The 23,892-nt window shown below is 44.2% G+C and overlaps 1 non-coding gene across 1 annotated transcript; it reads right to left on the reverse strand.

Moving 5' to 3' along the window:
• Positions 1-21,816: 21,816 nt before the first annotated feature.
• trnaf-gaa (transfer RNA phenylalanine (anticodon GAA)) lies at positions 21,817-21,889 on the reverse strand. The gene has a single exon. It is a non-coding gene; the product is annotated as a tRNA-Phe (tRNA).
• Between the last annotated feature and the right edge of the window lie 2,003 nt (positions 21,890-23,892).

Raw genomic sequence — 23,892 nt, forward strand, 5'->3', positions numbered from 1 at the left:
ATTGAATGGCGGAGCAAGCTCGAGGGGCCTAATGGCCTACTCCTGCTAAGAGTTCTTCCGATTTTCTGTTCTTATGATCTCATTGCAGCTTGGTCCAAACAGAGACGAAAGACTGGAATTCCAGAGGAGAGGTGAGAGTGATTGCCCTTGAGTGCGTGTGGCATCAAGGATGCCTCGCAAAATTGAAGTCAATGGGAATCAGGGGGAAAACCCTCCACTTGTTGAAGTCATACCTAGCACAAAACAAGATGTTGTGGTTAGTGGAGGCCAATCATCTCAGCCCAGGACATTGCCTCAGGAGTTTCTCAGGGTAGTGTCGTAGACCCAAACTTCCCAGCTGTTTCATTGACGACTTTCTCTTCAACATAAGTCAGAAGTGGGAATGTTAGATGGTGATTCACAACTTTTCAGATACTGAAGCAGTCTGTGCCTGCAAGCAGCAAGACCTGAGCAACATTCAGGCTTGAGCTGATAAGTGCCAAGCAACCTTCTGGCCACACAAGTGCCAAGCAGTGAACATCTCCAATGAGAGAGAAAAGAAATCTACCTTTTGATATTCAGAAGCATTATCATCGTTAAATCCCCCACCATCAACATCTTGACCAGAAATGTAACTGGACCAGTCACATCTATGCTGTGGCTATAAGCGCAGGTCAGAGATTACGAATTCTGCAGCAAGTATCTCACCTCCTGACACCCCAAATCCTGTCCACCATCTACAAGGCACAAGTCAGGAGTGTGATGGAATACATCCCACTCAACAACACTCAAGAAGCTCAACACCATCCAGGACAAAGCAGCGCACTTGATCGGCACCTCACCCGCCACCTTAAACATTCAATCCCTCCACAACCAGTAAACAGTGGCTGCAGTGTGTACCATCTCCACATGCACTGCAGCAACTCGCCAAGTATCCTTCAACAGCACCTTCCAAACTCGTGACCACTACCACCTCGAAGGACAAGGGCAGCAGATGCATGGGAACTCACTACCTGCAGGTTCCCCTCCAAGTCACTCACCATCCTGACTTGGAACGATATCGCCATTTCTTCACTGTTGTTGGGTCACAATCCTGGAACTCCCTCCGCAACAGCACTGTGGGTGTTCCTGCACCATAAAGACTGCATCAGTTCAAGAAGGCAGCTCTCCACCAACTTCTCAACGGCAATATAAATGGGTAATAAATGCTAGCCTTATCAGCGATACTCACACCCAAGAATGAATAAAAACCAAATCACTCTCCACAGATTCCCCACAATCTGGGCTTGGACATTTACTTCAGGAGCACAGAGCTTTATATCACTGCAACATGAGTTCCAATCTTCAGATTCTGTTCACTTTTCACATTATTTTCTACCAGTCCACTAGCTTTTATTAATTCAGTATTCGGGTCTCTGCTCCTCCGCCGTTTCTAACATCTCACCTCTTACAAAAAACACTTTGATCTATCGTAGGTAGTAGATGACCCCTCATTTTAAACTCCATCTGCCAAAGCATTGCTCACTCACTTAATCTATCAAGAAGATTTGAAAATAAATTTCTTGCCAAAGGATAATTTTCGGCATCTGCTCCCTCGCCATTTGCTTTTCCCATTTGTCTTTCACTTGGCACAATACAGAGAAAGTGAAGATGGAAGGAAGGAGGGGAGGAAAAATCCTGCTCCGTTTCGTGATCCCTATTTGATCTTCATTCCAGTGCAGTTTGAGTGAAGAATTCCAATTGTCTGTTTCAATTTTAAATAAGTATAACAAATTCTGGAATCACTGTCTGGACATTGACAAGAACAGGTTTCGAGGCTGACTTCACACATAAACTCCCCCAACATAAACAATACACTAAACAGTTCATAAACTAGCGACAAGGATGGGATTCGATCCCACGTGTGCAGAGCACAATGGACTGCAGCTGCTCCAAAAAGGCAGCTCACCACCACCTTCTCAAGAGCAATTAAGGATGGACAATAAAGGCTGCGTTTGCTGACAACGCAACCACTAAGTGGCACAACTCGCTTTCTCCCCCTGCTTTGCACCGGCCGCTTCCACCCTCCACAGTCGCTCGCTCCAGACCTCGCTGCTCCCCCCCCTAATTCCCTGGCCGATTGTCTCCCGATCATGTCACCCCATTCTCCAGTCGTTCGCTCACTCCCCACGCCCCCCTCCCCTCCAGCCGCTAGCTCTGGGCTGCGCTGCTTCCCTTCTCTCGGCTACTTGTCCCACGTTTGTCCAGTCTCCACGTGCCGCCCGAAGAAGCAAGGTGGGCTGCAAAGTGTGACGTAGGAGTGAGTAGTGAGTGGCCTGGAGGAGGGAAGTGGCACGGCCTAGTGCTAGCGGCTGGAGCGGGGATTGGGGGGCAGAGAGCAAGCGGCCATAGAGCTGGATGACGCTGGTGGGGAACAATTGTCCAGGGGAGCATCGAGGTGTGGAGCGAGCGGCTGAGGGGAGGAAGCGTCGAGGCCTGGAGCGAGTTGCCGAGGGGGGAGAGCTCCAGCCTCAAAGTCTCCTATTCAGCCGCTTCCTCCAGCTGAGTGAGGGGCTGGATACCCGATGACTCTTTAGCGCACATGTGCGAAGATGGACCAGGCGCAGATATGCGATGATGTTGGCGCTGCGCAATGACATCATCCTACACATGTGCCACTTAATCCTGGCAAGATGTAGCTGTGCCTATGCACAGCTTGGCACAGTCCGATGATGTCAGCGGGCCGCTGCGTTGACAGGAATCACATTGTGACTGCAGTGCACACATCCCATGAAAGAATAAAAAAGAGATTTACCACAATGGTAGCAGGGTGAGGGATTTCAGTTATGTGGAGAGATTGGTGAAGCTGGGGTTGTTCTCCTTGCAGCAGAGAAAATCCAGAAGACATTTGACACATTTGTTCAATTTCATGGACGTTTTCAATAGTTTAAATCAGGAGAAACTGTTTCCTGTTGTAAAAGGGTCAGTAAGCAGAGGACACAGATATCAGGTGATTGGAGAAGAACCAGAGGTGACATGAAGAACCATTTTTTACACAGCAATGTGTTGTGATAAAGAAAGAAAAGACTTGCATTTCTATAGCACCTTTCAAGACCACTGGATATATCAAAGCACTTTGTAGACAATGAAATACTTTTGAAGTGTAATCACTGTTGTAATGTCAGAAATGCAGCAGCTGATATTCACAAACAGCAATGTGATAATGACCAACTGATCTGATTGAGGGGCAAATATTGATCACAACACCAGGGAGAATTGCTCTTCACTTGTTTGAAATTGCAACATGGGATCTTTTACATTCACCCAAACATGCAGACCAGGTCTTGGTTTAACATCACACCTGAAAGGCAGCACCTTCAACACCCTCAGTGCTGCACTGGAGTGTCAGCTGTGAAATCTGAACCCAGAAGCTTGTGATTTCGAGGTGAGTGTGACCAACTGAGCCACAGCTTTTACCTGAGTCTCAATCCTTCTACCAACAGTTTCTCTCTATCGGGTCTGTCACGACCCCTCATGATTGTGAACACCTCTATCAAATCTCCTCTCCAAGGAGAACAACCCCAGCTTCTCCAATCTATCCACATAACTGAAATTCTAACCACACGTTGCAGAAAGGAATTTTTCCTCAAGTTCCTTCTGGTTTTGTGAGTCACCTTAAATCTGTAACCTTCGGTTATTGACCGTTCAGCAGTTAGAAACAGTTCCTCAGTATTTACTCTACCTCAAACCTTCAAGGAAGCTCTGCAAAGTAACTGAAAATCAAGTTGTCAGAAGTGGGATTTAAACACATGCCTCCAGTCAAAGCTGCAACCTGAACAGAGAAGCTGAAACCACTCAGTCACCTCAACTGATCAGACCTTTTTGACCTCGTCCTCACTTCTGTACTTTGAAAGGTTCACTCAGTTCAGGAAATGTTCAATGTTACTGGAATGCTCAGTGACTGGGATATTAACTCCCCTGGGTTTTCCTGAGCTTTTTCTCGGTGTATGGGGATGTTTGTCCTGGGCTGTGGAATCTTGCATCCCTGTAATGGACATTAACCCACTGATTGAATCTGTATTCACTGCTTTCCGCTGGTGCTGGGTAATTGCAGAGTGTGGGGCCGGAATGTTGCTGCTTGTCCCGGCCTCACTCACTCTGGGAAAGAGTGAATAATTGATGCGTCTGTTTCTGTACCTGAAATGTGACTTCTATCTGCTGTTATTAACCGAGGCAGCGCTGCAGAAGGATACGTTAATAATCTCTCACTAATCAACTGCAAACAGTCAGAATGTGTAACTTTGAGCAGCGCTTTCTGCAATGTCAGGGCTGGAAAATGGAGTGAGGGAGAGACAGTGTCAGTATCTGAGTGTACACAGCACTGTACAGAGAAAGAGTCAATATACCGGGGCTGAGACACAGTGTATCTTTTCACATTTAATCACAATAATATCCGGAGTCAGGAACTGAAAATGATGAAAAACCGAATAGCAAGAGCAAAAGTAAGAAAAGTAAGTAATTATAGATTTGCTGATCAGCTTTCACTGTGTTACCTGGTAATCTACAGTTTTATATTTAATGCTCTCTCCACTGTGGCCAGGGAATGATTTCTTCTCAAAGGCTGAACATTAACAAAACTGCTTGTAATTTAAAATCTTTTAAAAGTAATTCCATGGAGCGAATGGGGCAAAGTCAAATAACTGCACCAATTATAGGAGAGCTGGTTGGTGATGACGTGGATGTGTCTGCAGTGTGCAGGACCAGACTGTTTCTATAGATTCACGATGAATGTTCCACCCTTTATTTATAACAGTAAAACTGATAGTGGACAATGGCTATTCTGGTTGCAGGAACCTGAAGCTTCAACTCATCAACACCCTACTTTAGGGTAATTTAGAAAGAACAACACCCAGCTCTGTCAGTTAGTGTGTTTGTTTGTTAACCCACAATTTGTTGGTTCAAGCACATAAATGGATGAGGCTTTCTTAACTTAAACTCTTCTACATCTGCTATATTACTCTTGCTGTTGATTTTTCAAAGATAAGGTTAATCAAGTCTTTCTTTGTGAAATCCATGCTGACTGTGTTTTATTATTTTTCATTTCCATCTGTATTTTCTACTTTGGAGGATTACAGGATATTATCATTTTTTTAATTCATTCATGGGAGGTGGGTGTCACTGGCTAGGCCAGCAGTTATTATCCATCCCTAATTGCCTTGAGAAGGTGGTGCTGAGCTGCCTTCTTGAACCACTGCAGTCCATGTGCTGCTGTTATGAAGAGAGTTCCAGGATTTTGACCCAGCAACAGTGAAGGAACGGTGATACAGTTACAATTCAGGATGGTGTGTGGCTTGGAGGGGAACTTGCAGGTTGTGGTGTTCCCATGCATCTGCTGCCCTTGTCCTTCTAGGTGATCAAGGTCGCGGGTTTGGAAGGTGCTGTCTCAGGAGCCTTGGCACATTGCTGCAGTGCATCTTGTGGATGGTACACACTGCTGCCACTATGTGCCAGTGATGGAGGGCATGAATGTTGTAAATGGGGTGCCAATCAAGCGGGCTGCTTTGTCCTGTTGAGTTTATTGAGTATTGTTGGAGCTGCATCCAGCCAGACAAGTGGAGAGTATTCCATCATACCCCTGACTAATGTACAGGCTTTGGGGAGTCAGGAGGTGAGTTACTTGCCGTAGGATTCCTAGTCTCTTGACCTGCTCTTGTAGCCATAATATTTATCTGGCTACTGCAGTTCAGTTTCTGCTCAATGGTAACCCCCAGGTTGTTGAGAGTGGGGGATTCAGCGATGGTAATGCCATTGAATGTCAAAGGGAGATGGTTAGATTCTCTCTTGTTTGGAATGGTCATTGTCTGGCAGTTGTGTGGTGAGAATCTTATACATCTTTATTGTCGGGTACTCTATTGTACTGTTGAGTGACTGCACTTGAAAAGTCCTTCCTTCATTGGCTGTAAAAGACTTTGCAATCTCCTGTGGTCGTGAAATGCAAATCTTGCTTTTTCCATTGTTATCAGTGTCATTGTGATCAAAAGATAGGATACATGAGCACAAAGTTTAAATCAATTTTGATTAAAATAATGTAAAAGCATCTATATTTCTGCACTATACTTAATAATCTCCATCTTCCTATCCTTACCAAGTGCAATGTCTTTGACCCTGAAATTGATTCCACAATCGCAGTCCCTCAGACTATTTCAGCTCAGTTCTGATGAAAGGTCACAGATCTGAAACGTGAACTCTGTTTCTCTCTCCACAGATGCTGCCAGACCTGCTGAGTATTTCCAGCATTTTTTGTTTTTATTTCAGATTTCCAGTATCAGCAGTATTTTGCTTCTGTGTCACTTTGAAAGTTAAAAATGACCCACCTGTCTACAATTCACACTGAGGTCTCCCATGAAATGATTCTGTATAATGTTGATGTAATGAATACAGACTCCGAGCTCAGAGCTTCCTGTGGGGAATTGGGGATATGAAAACCAGCAGACTCTGCAGGAATTTCCACTGGGAGCACAAATTCACAAAATCTACCTTTTATATATGGATTCATTTTGATTGTCCTTCTGGAAAATTATTTTGAAACAATTTAAACATCAACCCACAGCTCCATGACTGGGTCAATTATGAGGTCATCCTCTGACAGGTCATGTGACAGCTGGAGCCACAAGACGTCAGAACCAGAGTTGTGACTGGATTAAAACCCGGAATCCTGTCCCAATGGCTTTTCAAATAAAGCTGTTGCTGTTTGAAAACACAGCAGTTAAACTTTCTGCCTGACCATGAGGGGAGCTGGGGAGAAATTTACAAAATTAAATCCTTTTGCAAAATAGTTCAAAAACCATTCACTGAGAAATCATGTGAGGATTCATATGCAGTAGAGAAACAAGCAGAATACAGAAAGTACAGAGGAGAGCTGAAAAAGGAAAAGAGATCAGCAAGAGAATGTATGAGAAAAGATTAGCAGGTCACATAACTGGGAACACTGAAGTCTTTTACCAACATATGGACAGTCAATGAAAGGGTGGTTCAAGTAGGAGATCCTGTGGAGGCAGAGGGTGTGGCTGAGGCACTAATTAAGTAGATTTCAGCAGGGGAATGGGAACCCAAATTGTAGTGCCAGTGTGCAGGATGTTGAGAGTAGTGAGGTCAGGGATATGGTTACAAGGAAGCAAGAGGGCACTGGCAAGCAAGAACCTGGTTTAAAGTGTGTCTATTTCAACGCCAGGAGCATCCGGAATAAGGTGGGTGAGCTTGCAGCATGGGTTGGTACCTGGGATCCTGATGTTGTGGCCATTTCAGAGACATGGGTAGAGCAGGGACATGAATGGATGTTGCAGGTTCCGGGATTTAGATGTTTCAGTAAGAACAGAGAAGATGGTAAAAGAGGGGGGGGGGTGTGGCATTGTTAATCAAGGAGAGTTTTACAGCGACAGAAAGGACGTTTGAGGACTCGTCTACTGAGGTAGTATGGGCTGAGGTTAGAAACAGGAGAGGTGAGGTTACCCTGTTGGGAGTCTTTTATAGACCTCCGAATAGTTCCAGAGATGCAGAGGAAAGGATAGCGAAGATGATTCTCGACAGGGGTGAGAGTAACAGGGTAGTTGTTATGGGGGACTTTAACTTTCCAAATATCGACTGGAAATACTATAGTTCGAGTACTTTAGATGGGTCAGTTTTTGTCCAGTGTGTGCAGGAGGGTTTTCTGACACAGTATGTAGACAGGCCAACCAGGGGCGATGCCACATTGGATTTGGTACTGGGAAATGAACCCGGCCAGGTGTTAGATTTAGATGTAGGTGAGCACTTTGGTGACAGTGATCACAATTCGGTTAGGTTTACCTTAGCGATGGGCAGGGACAGGTATATACCGCAGGGCAAAAATTATAACTGGGGGAAAGGAAATTATGATGCGATTAGGCAAGATTTAGGATGCGTAGGATGGGGAAGGAAACTGCAGGGGATGGGAACAATCGAAATGTGGAGCTTATTCAAGGAGCAGCTACTGCGTGTCCTTGATAAGTATGTACCTGTGAGGCAGGGAGGAAGTTGTCGTGCGAGGGAGCCGTGGTTTACTAAAGAAGTTGAAGCGCTTGTCAAGAGGAAGAAGAAGGCTTATGTTAGGATGAGACGTGAAGGCTCAGTTAGGGCGCTTGAGAGCTACAAGCCAGCCAGGAAGGATCTAAAGGGAGAGCTAAGAAGAGCAAGGAGAGGACACGAGAAGTCATTGGTGGATCGGATCAGGGAAAACCCTAAGGCTTTCTTTGGTATATCAGGAATAAAAGAATGACTAGAGTTAGATTTGGGCCAATCAAGGATAGTAGTGGGAAGTTGTGTGTGGAATCGGAGGAGATCGGGGAAGTGTTAAATGAATATTTTGCGTCAGTATTTACAGTAGAGAAAGAAAATGTTGTTGAGAATACTGAGATTCAGGCTACGAGGCTAGATGGGATTAAGGTTCACAAGGAGGAGGTGTTAGCAATTTTGGAAAGTGTGAAAATAGATAAGTCCCCTGGGCCAGATGGGATTTATCCTAGGATTCTCTGGGAAGCCAGGGAGGAGATTGCAGAGCCTTTGTCCTTGATCTTTATGTCGTCATTGTCGACAGGAATAGTGCCGGAAGACTGCAGGATTGCAAATGTTGTCCCCTTGTTCAAGAAGGGGAGTAGAGACAGCCCTGGTAATTATAGACCTGTGAGCCTCACTTCGGTTGTGGGTAAAATGTTGGAAAAGGTTATCAGAGACAGGATTTATAATCATCTTGAAAAGAATAAGTACATTAGAGATAGTCAGCACGGTTTTGTGACGGGTAGGTCGTGACTCACTAACCTTATTGAGTTTTTCGAGAAGGTGACCAAACAGGTGGATGAGGGTAAAGCAGTGGATGTGGTGTATATGGATTTCAGTAAGGCGTTTGATAAGGTTCCCCACGGTAGGCTATTGCAGAAAATACGGAAGTATGGGGTTGAAGGTGATTTAGAGCTTTGGATCAGAAATTGGCCAGCTGAAAGAAGACAGAGGGTGGTGGTTGATGGCAAATGTTCATCCTGGAGTTTAGTTACTAGTGGTGTACCGCAAGGATCTGTTTTGGGGCCATTGCTGTTTGTCATTTTAATAAATGACCTGGAAGAGGGTGTGGAAGGGTGGGTTAATAAATTTGCAGATGACACTAAGGTCGGTGGAGTTGTGGATAGTGCCGAAGGATGTTGTAGGGTACAGAGAGACATAGATAGGCTGCAGAGCTGGGCTGAGAGATGGCAAATGGAGTTTAATGCGGAAAAGTGAGAGGTGATTCACTTTGGAAGGAGTAACAGGAATGCAGAGTACTGGGCTAATGGGAAGATTCTTGTTAGTGTAGATGAGCAGAGAGATCTTGGTGTCCAGGTGCATAAATCCCTGAAGGTTGCTAACCAGGTTAATAGGGCTGTCAAGAAGGCATATGGTGTGTTAGCTTTTATTAGTAGGGGGGTCGAGTTTCGGAGCCACGAGGTCATGCTGCAGCTGTACAAGACTCTGGTGTGACCGCACCTGGAGTATTGCGTGCAGTTCTGGTCACCGCATTATCGAAAGGATGTGGAAGCTATGGAATGGGTGCAGTGGAGATTTACTAGGATGTTGCCTGGTATGGAGGGAAGGTCTTACGAGGAAAGGCTGAGGGACTTGAGGTTGTTTTCGTTGGAGAGAAGGAGGAGGAGAGGTGACTTAATAGAGACATATAAGATAATCAGAGGGTTAGATAGGGTGGATAGTGAGCGTCTTTTTCCTCGGATGGTGATGGCAAACACGAGGGGACATAGCTTCAAGTTGAGGGGTGATAGATATAGGACAGATGTGAGAGGTAGTTTCTTTACTCCGAGAGTAGTAAGGGCGTGGAATGCCCTGCCTGCAGCAGTAGTAGATTCGCCAACTTTAAGGGCATTTAAGTGGACATTGGATAGACACATGGATGAAAATGGAATAGTGTAGGTCAGATGGTTTCACAGCTCGGCGCAACATCGAGGGCCGAAGGGCCTGTACTGCGCTGTAATATTCTAATATTCTAATATTTCATCTGTCACAAAACAAACGGGTGCTGCAAATGTCACAGTAAAGGAGGAGGAAGTGGAGAATTTGGAGGAGATGAAAATAGATAAAGAGGAGACAATTACAAGGTTAGCAGTGCTCACAGTAGAAAAGTCACCCGGTCTGGATGGGCTGCATCCTGGGTTGCTGAGGGAAGTAAGGGTGGTAATAGAGGAGACTCGAACCACAATCTTTCAATCCTCCTTGAATATGGGAATGATGCCAGAGGACTGGAGGATGGAGGTAAGCTTGGGTAGTTCGATCTTAGTTTAACTTGACCATTTTTATAATGTATCCATTGTCATAACTAACAACATTACGAAAGCCATTTTATAATTAACACATGACCAAAGGAACCATTTTGTGTTCAGTACTAATGTTTAAATCCTGTATAATTAATGAGTAGCTACCCATCCTGAAACAGATGATTGTAAAAGTAATGAACCTTGATTGAGTTATAATTAATGAATCAATAAACATTTTCGAGAGAATGGGTTTTCATTTAAAGTTAGTTCAATCTAATTACTGTGAGTTTCTGTGTCTTTGTGGGAAAGGGCAGTTTCAGCTAAATTTATTCAAACAATGGACCTTTCTCGGACCCCTGATAAAACCCATGGTATGCCACATCGTGACCTTCAAGAGTCTTGATTTAATGAACAGGAAACTTGTTTCAGATCAGATTGGGAGACAGTGTGAAACCACTCCATTGTACTCATATCTGAGATTCTGAGGACAGGTGACTGTTCGTGGAAGACATTATTAAGAACTAATTAAATGTACCTAGCAACAGCTGGGACCAATTATTATTTTACATGGTGGTGTGATGGCCATCCAGGGGTTAAAAGTAGGGATCTTGTCAGGTTTCAGTGTGCAGGAACACTAGAAGATCTCAGGGGTAAAGGCTCAGATCATCGACCAAGTTCTCCACCTGATGAGGGATCTAGACTGGACAAAGAGGACCGTGACACTCTGAGACCAAGCTCGACCAGTCCCCAGAGCTGTCAAGTTATATTCCCCAAGTTTGTTAAGTATAATTTTACTTTCAATTATTAAGTACCATTTTACTCTCAATAAAAGTTCTGGACTTATTAATCAAGTATCCTGTTGCTTTAATTGGTTAAAGTCATGCCCAAAGTGATTGTCTGCAATAGACTTTCCAGAATTAAAAGATAAGTCTGCAAGGATTGTGAATATTACAGCCCTGTTTAAAAAGAGAGATAAACCCAGGAACTACATACCAATTAGTCTAATGTCGGTGGTGGGGAAACTTTTAGAGACAATTATCCAGGAGGAAATTAACTGTCACTTGGTAGAACATGGGCTAATAAACGACAGCCAGTACAGATTGGTTAACAGAAGATTGTGTCTGAAATAATTAATGAATTAATTTCTTTGATGAAGTTTCAGAGAGAGTTGACGAGGGTGGTGAGGTTGATGGTACGTGTCTGGACATCAAAATTGTGTTTGAAAAGGTACCATAAACTAGACTTGGGGCAGCACAATGGCACAGTGGTTGGCACTGCAACCTCACAGCTCTCGCAACCCAGGTTCAGTTCTGGGTACTGCCTGTGCAGAGTTTGCAAGTTCTCCCTGTGACTGTGTGTGTTTCTGCTGGGTGCTCCGGTTTCCTCCCACAAGCAAAGACTGCAGGTTGACAGGTAAATTGGCTGTTGTAAATTGCTCCTAGTGTAGGTAAGAGAATGGTGGGGACGTGGTAGGGAATATGGGATTGCTGTAGGATTACTATAAATGGGTTGTGGTTGGTCAACACAGACTCAGTGGGCCGGATGGCCTTTTTCAGTTTTGCACCTCTCTATGACTTGTTAACAAAATTCAAGCAGATGGGATTAAAGAGGCAGTGGCAGTGTGGATCCAAAATTGGCTGCAGGGTAAAAAGTAGGGTGAATGCTTGTTTTTCAGAATGGAGGGAGTTATACAGTAATGACCTTGTTGTTGCAATATGTTCAATGTCAGACCCCGAGCTGTCCGAGGGATGGGGCAATTTGTGACATTCCTGCGGTTGCAATATTTGCAGTGTCTGACCTTGATCTGTCACAGGGACGTGGCATTTATGAGGTCCCTGTGGGGTGCTGTTTGTTTGGTGTATCACACTGACCTGTCCCAGAGAGCGGGAAGGTTGTGATGTCCTTGTGGGTTGCAATCTGTTCAGTGTCTGACTCTGATCTGTACCAGAGATGGGGCAGTGTGTGATATCCTTGTGCATGTCATACAGGCCCACTGGTGTGTGGTTCCATCCTGATGCCAAGAAACAGAGCCCCATCTCTGGGCAAAAAGTCTCACTTCTCAAGGGGTGTCTCGAGAAGACACAGTGGCGCAGTGGTTAGCACCGCAGCCTCACACCTCTAGTGACCCGCGTTCGATTCTGGGTACTGCCTGTGCAGAGTTTACAAGTTCTCCCTGTGACTGCGTGGGTTTCTGCCGGGTGCTCTGGTTTCCTCCCACAGCCAAAGACTTGCAGGTTGATAGGTAAATTGGCCATTGTAAATTGCCCCTAGTGTAGGTAGGTGGTGGGGGAATTGAGGGGATGTGGTAGGAATATGGGATTAATGTAGGATTAGTATAAATGGGTGGTTGATGGTCGGTACAGACCCGGTGGGCTGGAAGGACATGTTTCAGTACTGTATCTCTAAATAAATAAATAAGAAGGCTGAGGCAGTAAACCTGGACAGTAAATCCGGAGTGGAGTCCTGGAGGCGGTTACCTGTGACTTATCAGGCAGTTTTCCAGCAACTCCGACAGCAGAGCTGGCAACAAACAGGACTGGTTTTTCCTTTCCTTTGGACAATACGAGCAATGCTGAGAGGGGGTCCTGATGCTCAGGGTCTCCATACTGTTTGCCCAGGCCTGTGCCCCAGAGAGGACACTCCAGCTTTGTGGTTAAACATGAGCACAACCCGGGAATAAACAGTTACTGATTATAAGCTCTCATTCAATTGGTGCAGAGTATGAGCGCCAGGGGTTACTTCGGACAGTGGGAGAGCTCTTAGTGTCTCATTGGATAGCTACCATTCACTCCAAGCTGGGCAGCCCCCAGTTAGTTAGGTGCTGTGAAGCCACGACCTGCTTGCTTCAATGGGTGCTTGGAGCTTAGAGAGTCATCTCTCAACAGGCGGATTGATTATCTATGCACCAAGAAAAACAAACTCAACAAAGAAGACACCAGTCCTTCGCATCACAAGCTGGAATGTAAGGACCATGTGTCCTGGCCTTACCGACAACCTTCTGCAGGTTGATGACACACACAAGACAGCTGTGATCGACAAGGAACTCACAAGGCTCAATGTGGACATTGCTGTGCTGCAAGAAACTCGACTTGTTCAAAGTGGATCCCTCAAAGAGAAACACTACACCTTCTTCTGGCAGGGGAAAGCCCAAGAGGCAACTCGTGAGCATGGAGTGGGTTTCACAGTAAAATACACGCCACTTCAGATGAGTGAAACACCCACAGTAGGCTCAGAGAGACTTCTTACTCTTCACTTGTCAACAAGTGTGGGCCCAGTTAATCTCATGTGCATCTATGTCCCGACACTCACCTCCACCCCAGATGTCAAGGATCAATTCTATGTGACACTTGACACTGCCATCAGTAGAATTCCCAGCACTGAGGGACTGTACCTTCTAGGAGACTTCAACACAAGCTTGGGTACTGACTACACAGCTTTGCCAATGTGCATAGGGCACCAGGGGATTGGCAAGATGAACGAAAATGGACAGAGATTGCTGGAGCTATGCTGTCACCATGGATTCTGTGTGATGAACAGCTACTTCCAGGTCAAGCTGTGCTGCAAGGTGTCCTGGAGACATCCGAGATCATGCCATTGGCACCAGCTAGACCTTATCTTCACCAGACATAACACCCTCAGCAGTGTCCTCATCATTCGCAGCTATCACAGCGCTGACTGTGACACTGATCACTCCCTGGTGTGTAACAAGGTCAGGCTTCAGCCAAGGAAGCTTCATCCATCCATTTTGAAAGCTCGTCTTCTGATCAACACTTGCCGAACCACTGATCCAGAAAGGACCCAGGAGTTCCTCAACATCCTTGATCAGGCTCTTTCAGACAACAATGCTCAAGGCCTCAGTGCAGTGTCAAAGTGGAATCATCTGCACACCACCATCTATAACTCTGCACTCACTGTGTATAGGAAAATAGATGGGAGGAATGCTGACTGGTTTGAGGCTTATTGGACTGAAATGGTGTCAGTTACTGTAACTAAGAGGAGAGCCCTCATGAACTACAAACAAGTCCCCAGCAAACAACATCTAAATGCTCTCAGAGCTGCCAGAATCAAGTCTCTGCAGACTGCTCGGCACTGCACCAATCAATACTGGTTAAAACTCTGCTGATGAATCCGGGGATGCTAGAGGGATGTATGAAGGAATTAAGAAAGCAATGGGCCCAGTAGTAACTAAATCAGCACCTTTTGAAGACAAAGAGAGGGGTGATCATCACTGAACCTAACAAGCAGATGGAAAGGTGAGTGGAGCATTATCTTGAACTCTACATAACGGAGAACATTGTCATTGAAGTCGCTCTCAGTGCCATTCCAGACTTCCCTGTCATGGAGGAACTGGACAGTGAGCCCTCCATAGTCGAGCTCAACAAGGGCTCAAAACATGCGTGCTGCAAACATTGTCACCTTGTACAAAATTAAGGGGGATCGCAGTGACTGCAGCAATTATCGGAGCCAACTACTCAGTTCCACTCACCTGCTCGATCCCTTTCCTCCTGCAAGTTCCTTTGCTTCAGGTATCCATCCAATTTCCTTTTCAAATCATTGATTGTCTCTACTTCCACCACACTCATGGGTCAGGACATTACCACTCACAGCATAAAAAAATTCCACCTCACCCAAGGATGGGAAATATTTATATCTTCTATATTTAGCTTACTCCCTATCTCTACGAGAATAGAATGGGAGTCAACATGAAAGGGAACCCAAAAATCTTCGAGCAGTATATAAATAATAAGCAGGTAGTCAGCGGTGAAGTGGGCCCCATTAGGGACAAAGAGGGCAATATATACTTAGAGCTGCAGGGCAATGTTAATCTAGTTAATAAGTACCTTGTATCAATGATCACTAAGGAAGTGGAATTTGACAAAATATCAGGAGAAGTGGAGAGTGTAGAGGCAATGGAGAGGGTACAAGTTGAGAGAGGGAGGTACTGAAAAGGCTGGTTATGCTTCAGGAAGATAAATTACCTGGTCCGGATGGCTTTCATCCCAGATTGCGAAAGGAAATGTGGATGCAGATAACAGAAAGTCTTGCTATAATCTTCCAATCTTCCCTGGATACGGGGGAGGTGTCAGAGGATTAAACAGTGGCAAATGTGACACCCTTATTCAAGAAAGGGTGTAAGGACAGTCCGGGTAACTACAGGCTAGTTAGATTAACAGCAGTGGTGGGTAAGGTTTCAGAAAGAACAATCAGGGAAAAAATCAACAGTCACTTGTAGAGGTTTGAGTTAATTAAGGAGAGTGAGCATGGATTTAGACATGGGAGTTCATGCTTGACTAATCTAAATGCATTTTTTGATGAACTAATAGAGAAGGTTGATGAAGGGCATGCAGTGGATGTTGTTTATATGGATTTTAAGAAACGACACATAAAAGGGTGATTAACAACATTGATGTTCATGGAATAGGAGGGTCAGTGTCCAATTGGATAGAAAATTGGCTTAAGGACAGAAAACAGCAAGTCGTAATAAATGATTCATTCTCAGACTGGAAGGTTGTCGACAGTGCTGTTCCCCAAGGGTAACTGCTGGAACCACTGCTTTTTACTTGCGACAAATAAATGACTTGGATCTTGGAATATAGAGTAGAATCTCAAAATATGCCGATAACACCAAACTTGGAGAAGTGGCAAACAGTGAGGATGAAATGAACCACCTGCAACAAGACAGTGATAGGCCAGCAGAATGGGCAGACAGGTGCAGATGGATTTTAATAGTGACTAGTGTGAGGTGATGCATTTTAGCAGAAGGAATAGGGAGAGGCAATATATACTTAATGGCACAGTTCTAAAGAGTGTGCAGGAATAGAGGGACCTGTTCACTGAACAATGAACAACGTGAACAATTACTTCTTGTTGTGTGCTCTCAGATTTGTCACCTTCACTGTACTGGAGTGAGGTGACATCTACTGGCAGAAAGCAAGAACTGCAATCAAGCAGCAGAAATTCCATCGTCTGTCAGGGTGAAAGAAACGTTGCAATGTGAGGAAATAGTGAATGGGTTTGATTGGGTTGATGGAGACATGATTCCACTTGTGGTGGAGACCAAAGCAAAGGCCAGAAATATAAAATTGTCATTATTAAAAGATATGAGGAATTCATGATCAATGTATTCAGGTAGTGAGTGGGTGGAATCTAGATAAAATAGAAAGTGAGATTGTGTGGACAGAAGCAGTGTGAAAGGATGGCTCAAACAAAAGGTAAACGCCCTGAAAGGTGAACTCTGTTTCTCTCTCCACAGATGCTGCCAGAGTTTCTGAACATTTCCAACACTTTCTGTTTTTATTTCAGAATTTGCAAGATGTTGCTTTGCTCTGAAAAAAAATGGATGGTCGGCTTTGGCTGCCAGTGAAATTCCACAGGAGCTAAAATGAAGTTCTGATAACAGTGGCATGTTGCTCTAGGGGTATGATCCTTGCTTAGGGTGAGTGATTAATTAATGTGTGAGAGATCCTGGGTTCAAATCCTAGACAAGCCCTTCTTCTTTGGCATTTTTAGTTTAAGGTCATTGATTGGTTTCAGCCTTGCAGAAGGCGGAATTGATTTCCATATGCAGCCTGCTTGAGGACCAGAGAGCTGGATACAAAGAGCTTGATTAACTAAATGTACAGATAGCCAAGTGGGAATATAAAGTTGTTGCAGTAATTGTGACCTGACTCCAAAAACAACAGGACTGGGTTCTGGACTGGAATGGAATGGAATTCTTCAGTGTTTCTGCTGTTTGGCTTGCATTGACTCATCGATTTTCTTGTTTTTCACTTTGTCGATGCCTTTGAATAATTGTGGATCCTTCTTCAGATTGTCTTCTTTCACCTGGTAGTTCTGACCTCTGATGATGATGATCGTAATGAGCTTCAACTCACTGATAGTTTTGGAACTGAACAGATTTCCTTTGCTTGAGTCTACAACATGGAACTCAGTCTGACATGTGGACCCATGGGAGGATTTGAATGCCACCCCTGCGTTGAAGAATACAGTTGCATCCATCCAATAAGAGACCGAGTAGAAGTGACAGTTCAGTCAGTCAAACATTAAACTTTTAATTTCAGGGTGGTGAGTTTGAGTGGCATTTTGTTTTTCCCTTTTTTAAGGCTTCATTAGCAGAGAGTACAAGGAGTGTTTGAAATGAAATTCAGCAAAAGTATGAGAAAGTCTCACTTTGATTCGGGTCTCATCTCTCTGCAGCATCTCGCTGTGAAAGATTGAACTTCATCTCATTTCATTCTCAGCTCGGGGTCAGTGCGGCTCAGTGGGACTTCTGGCTGTCTCCTGCTTCACAATACATCAGTGCTGAGAAAGAAATGGGGAATATTATTCTAAGCTCTGTAACCAGAGGACACCGATTTAAGGTGAATGGCAAAAGAACCAAAGGCAACATGAGGAAAAACTTCTTTTGCACAGCGAGTGGTTAAGATCTGATATGCACTGCTTGAGAGTGTGATGGAGGCTGATTCAACCATGGCTTTCAAAATGGTATAAGATAATTATCTGAAGTGGAAAAATTGCATGTTTTCATGGAATACATGAGTCTGTGGCATGAGCTGAGTTGCTCGTGCATAGAAGCAACACAAGCACAATGAGCTGAATGGCTTCCTTTTGTTCTGTAACTATTCTATGATCTATGATTCTTTTCAGAGTGAAATCAACACTCACATACAAGAAACTGACAGGTACACTGTAAACTTCGCATTACCAGACAAGAAATTGACAGATACAGTGTGAAACCCACAGTCACGTAGCAGCGGTTGGCAGGTAACGTGTAAAAATCTTTCTTTCATATCCCAACTGCAAGGTACAAAGGAAATTAGGTACAAACCCAGGCTCACACTTCAAAGACTGAGAGATACAAAGCAAAACACATACTCACCTACAAGTACAGAGAAGAAGACACACTCAGAGGAGGTGCAGATTAAAGACACATGCATGTCACAGAAACTGATAGGGATAGAATCAAACCCTTTCTCACTTCTCAGAAACTGATAGATATAGACAAAAGCTGATGCTCACAGACAAGTTGTTGAAAGATATGTGGTGAAACTCACAGAGCAATAGCAGAAACAAACAAGTACTGAATAATACCCACAGTCACAGACCAAAAACTGAAATATACTGAGTTAAACACCACTTTCTCACACCAGAAACTCATGGCTACAAAGTGAAGCTGACTCTATCCTCCCAGGCACTGACAGGTGCAAAAGAAAACACTCACGGCGATTCCAGGTCATGAAATGTACGTCATAAAACCTTTCAGCTGAAAGAATAGCATTAATGACAGGTGTGATACCCAGAATGCTCAGCGGCCTAGAATCCGCCCTATCTGTGACAGGAGCGGGGCGCGCAGGCGCGGTAGAGAGCTTTGTCAGCAGCAAGAGCTGCGGGTTCGGAGTTGGATATTCACAAAGTGCGAGAAGACTTTGCGGGCTCACACAGCTGGAGCAGGGCCTCAGGGCCACAATAAGATGGAACAATCCCATCTGTATCCCTGCGGATGGCGGTGGTGAAGCTTTTCCCGGTGAGGCTTCCCGAAACGGCGTCTATAAATGGATAAGAATTGGGGACTGGTTCGGGAGCGTTTTTTTATTCGTTCGTGGGATGTGGGCGTCGCTGGCTCCATCTCAGCTCGAGTAATGTGTCCAGTTCTGGGCACCAGGCTTTAGAAAGGACATCAAAGCTTCTGAGACAGTTCAGAGGAGATTTACTAGAATGATCCCAGAGATGCGGGGTGTCAGTTCTCTGGACAGGCTGGTGAAGCTGGGATTGTTCTCTTCAGAGTAGAGAAGGTTAAGGGAAGATTTAATAGAGGTGTTCAGAATCATGAAGGATTGTCATAGGGTAGAGAGGGAGAAACTGTTTCCACTGTCCTGGGGGTCAGTAACCAGAGGACACAGATTTAAAATAATTGGCCAAAAATGTCAAGGAGAGGTGAGGAGAGATCTTTTTACCCAGTAACTGATTCGGATTTGGAATGAATTGTCTGACAGGGTGGTGGAAACAGATTCAATTATAAATTTCATAAAGGAATTGGACAAATATTTCAAAGTGAAATTCTCCAGGATTATGGGGAAATAGGCCGGGGGTTGGACTAATGGCATCTTTTTGTCAGAGAGTCAGCAGAGACACAATGGGGCCGAATGGCCTCCTTCTGTGCTGTATGATTCTATGAACATAAGAACGAGGAGCCGGAGTCGGCAAGTCAGCCACTCGAGCCTGCTCTGCCATTCAATACAATCATGGCTGATCTCATCACGGCAGTTCTTGTTTCTTGCCAGTAGATGTCACTTCACTCCAATACAGTGAAGTTTACAAATCTGAGAGAGACACAACAGGAAAGAATTGTTCACATTATAGTGAATGTGTGGGATTTAGAAATACTAGGAGTGGAGACGAGTTATTACTTGTCTGCTCGATCCCCATAGCCCTGTAAAATTATTTCCTTCAAGTGCCCATTCAAATTCCTTTTGTAATACTCGATTGTCTCCATTTCCACTGCCCCCGTGGGCAGCGAGTTGCCGATCATCACCAATCAGTGTAAGAAAGTTCTTGCGCACATTCCCCCTGTATCTCCTGTCCAAAACCTTCAATCTGTGTCCCCTAGTCCTTGTACCAATAGTTAACGGGAACAATGTTTCCTTGCCAACTTATTTAAAACTGTCATAGCCGAAAACACATCTATCAATTCTCCCCTCACTCTCCTTTGATGCAGGTAGAACAACCCTAGCTTTTCCAACCTAACCTTGTAACTAAAATCCTCCATCCCTGGATCCATTCTGGTGAATTTCCTCTGCATCCTCTCAAGGACGCTCACATTCTTTCTTAAGTGTGGTAAGCAGAACTGGAAGCAACACGCCAACTGGGGCCTAACCAGAGCTTTATAATGGTTCAGCATAACTTCCCTGCTTTGTACTCAATGCCTCTTTTTTTCAAGCCCAAGATCCCATATGCTTTGCTAACCTGTCTTGCCACCTTCAAAGATTGATGCACATGAACCCCAAGTCCCTCTATTCCAACACACACTTCAGAACTGTGCCATTAAGTAAATATTGCCTCTCCCTATTCCTTATGCCAAAATACATCACCTCACACTTGTCACTATTAAATTCCATCTGCCACCTGTCTGCCCATTCTGCTAGCCTATCATTGTCCTGTTGCAGGCAGTTCATATCATCCTCACTGTTTGCCACTCCTCCAAGTTTGTTGTCATCGGGATATTTTGAGATTCTACTCAATATTCCAAGATCCAAGTCATTTATCTTTAGCAAAAAAAGCAGTGGTTCCAGCACTGACCCTTGGGAAACACCACTGTCGACTATCCTCCAGTCTGACAAAGAATCATTGAATAAGACTCGCTGTTTTCTGTCCTTAAACAAATTTTCTATCCAATTGGACACTGACCCTCCTATACCACGAACCTCAATTTTGTAAACCCCACTTTTATGTGGTACCTTGTCAAACGCTTCCTTAAAATCCATATAAACAACATCCACTGCATTCCCTTCATCCAGCTGCTCTGTTAGTTCATCAGAAAATGCAGTTAGATTAGTCAAGCATGAACTCCCATTTATAAATCCATGCTCACTCTCCGTAATTAACTCAAACCTCTCCAAGTGACTGTTGATTTTTTTACCCTGATTATTCTTTCTAAAACCTTACCCACCGCTGCTGTTAATCTAACTAGCCTGTAGTTAGCCGGACTGTCCTTACACCCTTTCTTGAATAAGGGCGTCGCATTTGCCACTGTTTACTCCTGGCACCTCCCCCGTATCCAGGGAAGATTGGAAGATTATGGCAAACTCTTCCATTATCTGCATCCGCATTTCCTTTCGCAACCTGGGATGCCAGCCATCCAGACCAGGTGATTTATCTACCCTAAGGACAGCCAGCCTTTTTAGTACCTCCCTCTCTCAATTTGTACCCTCTCCATTGACTCTACTGTCTTCACTTCGACTGATATTTTGTCAAATTCCACTTCCTCAGTGATCACTGATGCAAAGTACTCATTAAGTAGATTAACATTGCCCTGCACCTCGAAGCTTATATTATCCTTTTTGTTCCTAATAGGCCCGACTCAACATCTTACTACCCACTTATCATTTTCATGCTGCTCGAAGATTTTTGGGTTTCCTTTCATGTTGACTGTCGCTCTATTCTCATAGAAATAGAGAATAAGCAAATATGGAAGATATAAGTATTTCCCATCCTTGATGAGGTGGAATTTTTTATGCTGTGGGTAGTAATGTCTTGGCCCACGAGTGTGGTGGAAGCAGAGACAATCAATGATTTGAAAAGGAAATTTGATGGATACTTGAAGGAAAGAAACTTGCAGGAGGAAAGGGACCGAGCTGGTGAGTGGAACTGACCAGATTGCTCCGGGGAGAGCCAGCATGGACGTGATAGGCCAAACGACCACCTTCTGTGCTGTAAATGACTGTGTGTTGTTTCTCAAATTCAATCCACTGGTGCTTGGTAAATAATTTCAAAGTAAATTGTGCAACCGGAAAATCAGAACCAAGGCAAGGGACGCATAAGGAAGCAAAATTGCTGAAACACGGGATTGAACCAGGGACCTTTAAATCTTCAGTCTAACGCTCTGCCAACTGAGCTATTTCAGCCCTACATTAACAGCCGTTTGGTGTCCTTGTTTTGGAAGAATATACATACATTCAAGTTTTCCAAAAAATTAAAGAACACAACATGTGAGTAATATTCCCCATTGCTTTCTCAGTACTGATGGATTGTGAAGCGGGAGACAGACAGAAGTGCCACTGAGCCGCACAGACCCCGAGCTGAGAATGAAATGAGATCAAATTCAATCTTTCATAGTGAGATGCTGCTGAGAGGTCAGAGTCCTGAATCGAAGCGAGACTTGCTCATTTCAAACACTCCCTGTACTCTCTGCTCATGAAGCCTTACAAAAGGGAAAAACAGAATGGCACTCAAACTCACAACCCTGCCATTAAAAGTCTCATATTCGACTGACAGAACTGTCACTTCTACTCGGTCTCTTATTGGATGGATGCAACTCCAACGCAGGGGTGGCATTCAAATCCTCCCATGGGTCCACATGTCAGACTGAGTTCCATGTTGTAGACTCAAGCAAATGAAATCTGCTCACTTCCAAAACTATCAGCGAATTGAAGCTGATTACAATCAACATCATCAGAGGTCAGAAATACCTGGTGAAAGAAGACACCCTGAAGAAGGATCCACAATTATTCAAAGGCATCGACAAAGTGAAAAACAAGAAAATCGATGAGTCAATGCAAGCCAAACAACAGAAACACTGAAGAATTCCATTCCATTCCAGTCCAGAACCCAGTCCTGTTGTTTTTGGAGTCAGGTCACAATTCCAGCAACAACTTTATATTCCCACTTGGCTATCTGTACATTTAGTTAATTACAATTTTGTCGACAAGCTCTTTGAATCCAGTTGTCTGGTCCTCAAGCCAGCTCCGTTTGGAAGTCAATTCCACCTTCTGCAAGGCTGAAACCAATAGATAACCTTAATCTTAAAATGCCAGCAGACCAGGGCTCGTCCGGGACTTTAACCCGGGATCTCTCGCATGTTAATTAACCATACTCCCAAAGCAAGAATCATACCCCTAGACCAACGAGCCACTGACAGGTCAGGCTTTGTTAGCTGCTGTGGAATTTCACTGGAACCCCCCAGCCAATCATCCATTTTTTTCAGATCAAAGCAACATCCTGCAAATGCTGAAATAAAAACAGAAAGTGCTGGAAATGTTCAGCAGCTCTGGCAGCATCTGTGCTGTGAGAAACACAGTTAACGTTTCAGGGCACTCACCTTTTGTTTCATCCATCCTTTCAGACTGCTTCTGTCCATCCAATCTCACTTTCTATTCTATCCACATTCTAACCATTCACTACGTTACTACATTTTTCATGAATTCCTCATTTCTTTTATTAATGACAATTTTGTATGTCTGGCCTTTGCTTCAGACACCACCACAAGTGGAATCATGTCTCCATCTACCCAATCAAACCACTTCGCTGTTGCCTCACTTTGCAATGTTTCTTTCACCCTGACAGACTGTGGAGTTTCTGCTGTTTGATTGCAGTTCTTGCTTCCTGCCAGTAGATGTCACCTCACTCCAATACAGTGAAGTTTACAAATCTGAGAGAGACACAACAGGAAATAATTGTTCACATTATAGTGAATGTGTGGGATTTAGAAATACTAGGAGTGGAGACGAGTTATTATTGCACTCTGCTATTACATCTTTTATAATGGACTCCAGCATTTTCCCCACGACTGATGTCAGGCTAACCGGTATATAATTCGCTGTTTTCTTTCTGCCTCTTTTTTGAAATAATGGAGTTACATTAACTACCGTCCAATCCATTGGAACTGTTCCAGAGTTGATAGAATTTTGAAAAAAGACCAGAAATGCATCTGCTATTTCAAGGGCCACTTCCTGAAGTACTCTGGGATGTAGATTATCAGGCCCTGGGGATTTATCGGCCTTCAATCCCATCAATTTCCCAAACATTCCCTACTAATACAGATTTCATACAGTTCCTCCTTCTCATTAGACCCTATGTTCCCCAACATTTCTGGGAGATAATTTGTATCCTCCTTTGTGAAGACAGATCC

This window comes from Heterodontus francisci, unplaced genomic scaffold, assembly GCF_036365525.1.
Source record: "Heterodontus francisci isolate sHetFra1 unplaced genomic scaffold, sHetFra1.hap1 HAP1_SCAFFOLD_43, whole genome shotgun sequence".
Taxonomy (NCBI): Eukaryota; Metazoa; Chordata; class Chondrichthyes; order Heterodontiformes; family Heterodontidae; genus Heterodontus; species Heterodontus francisci.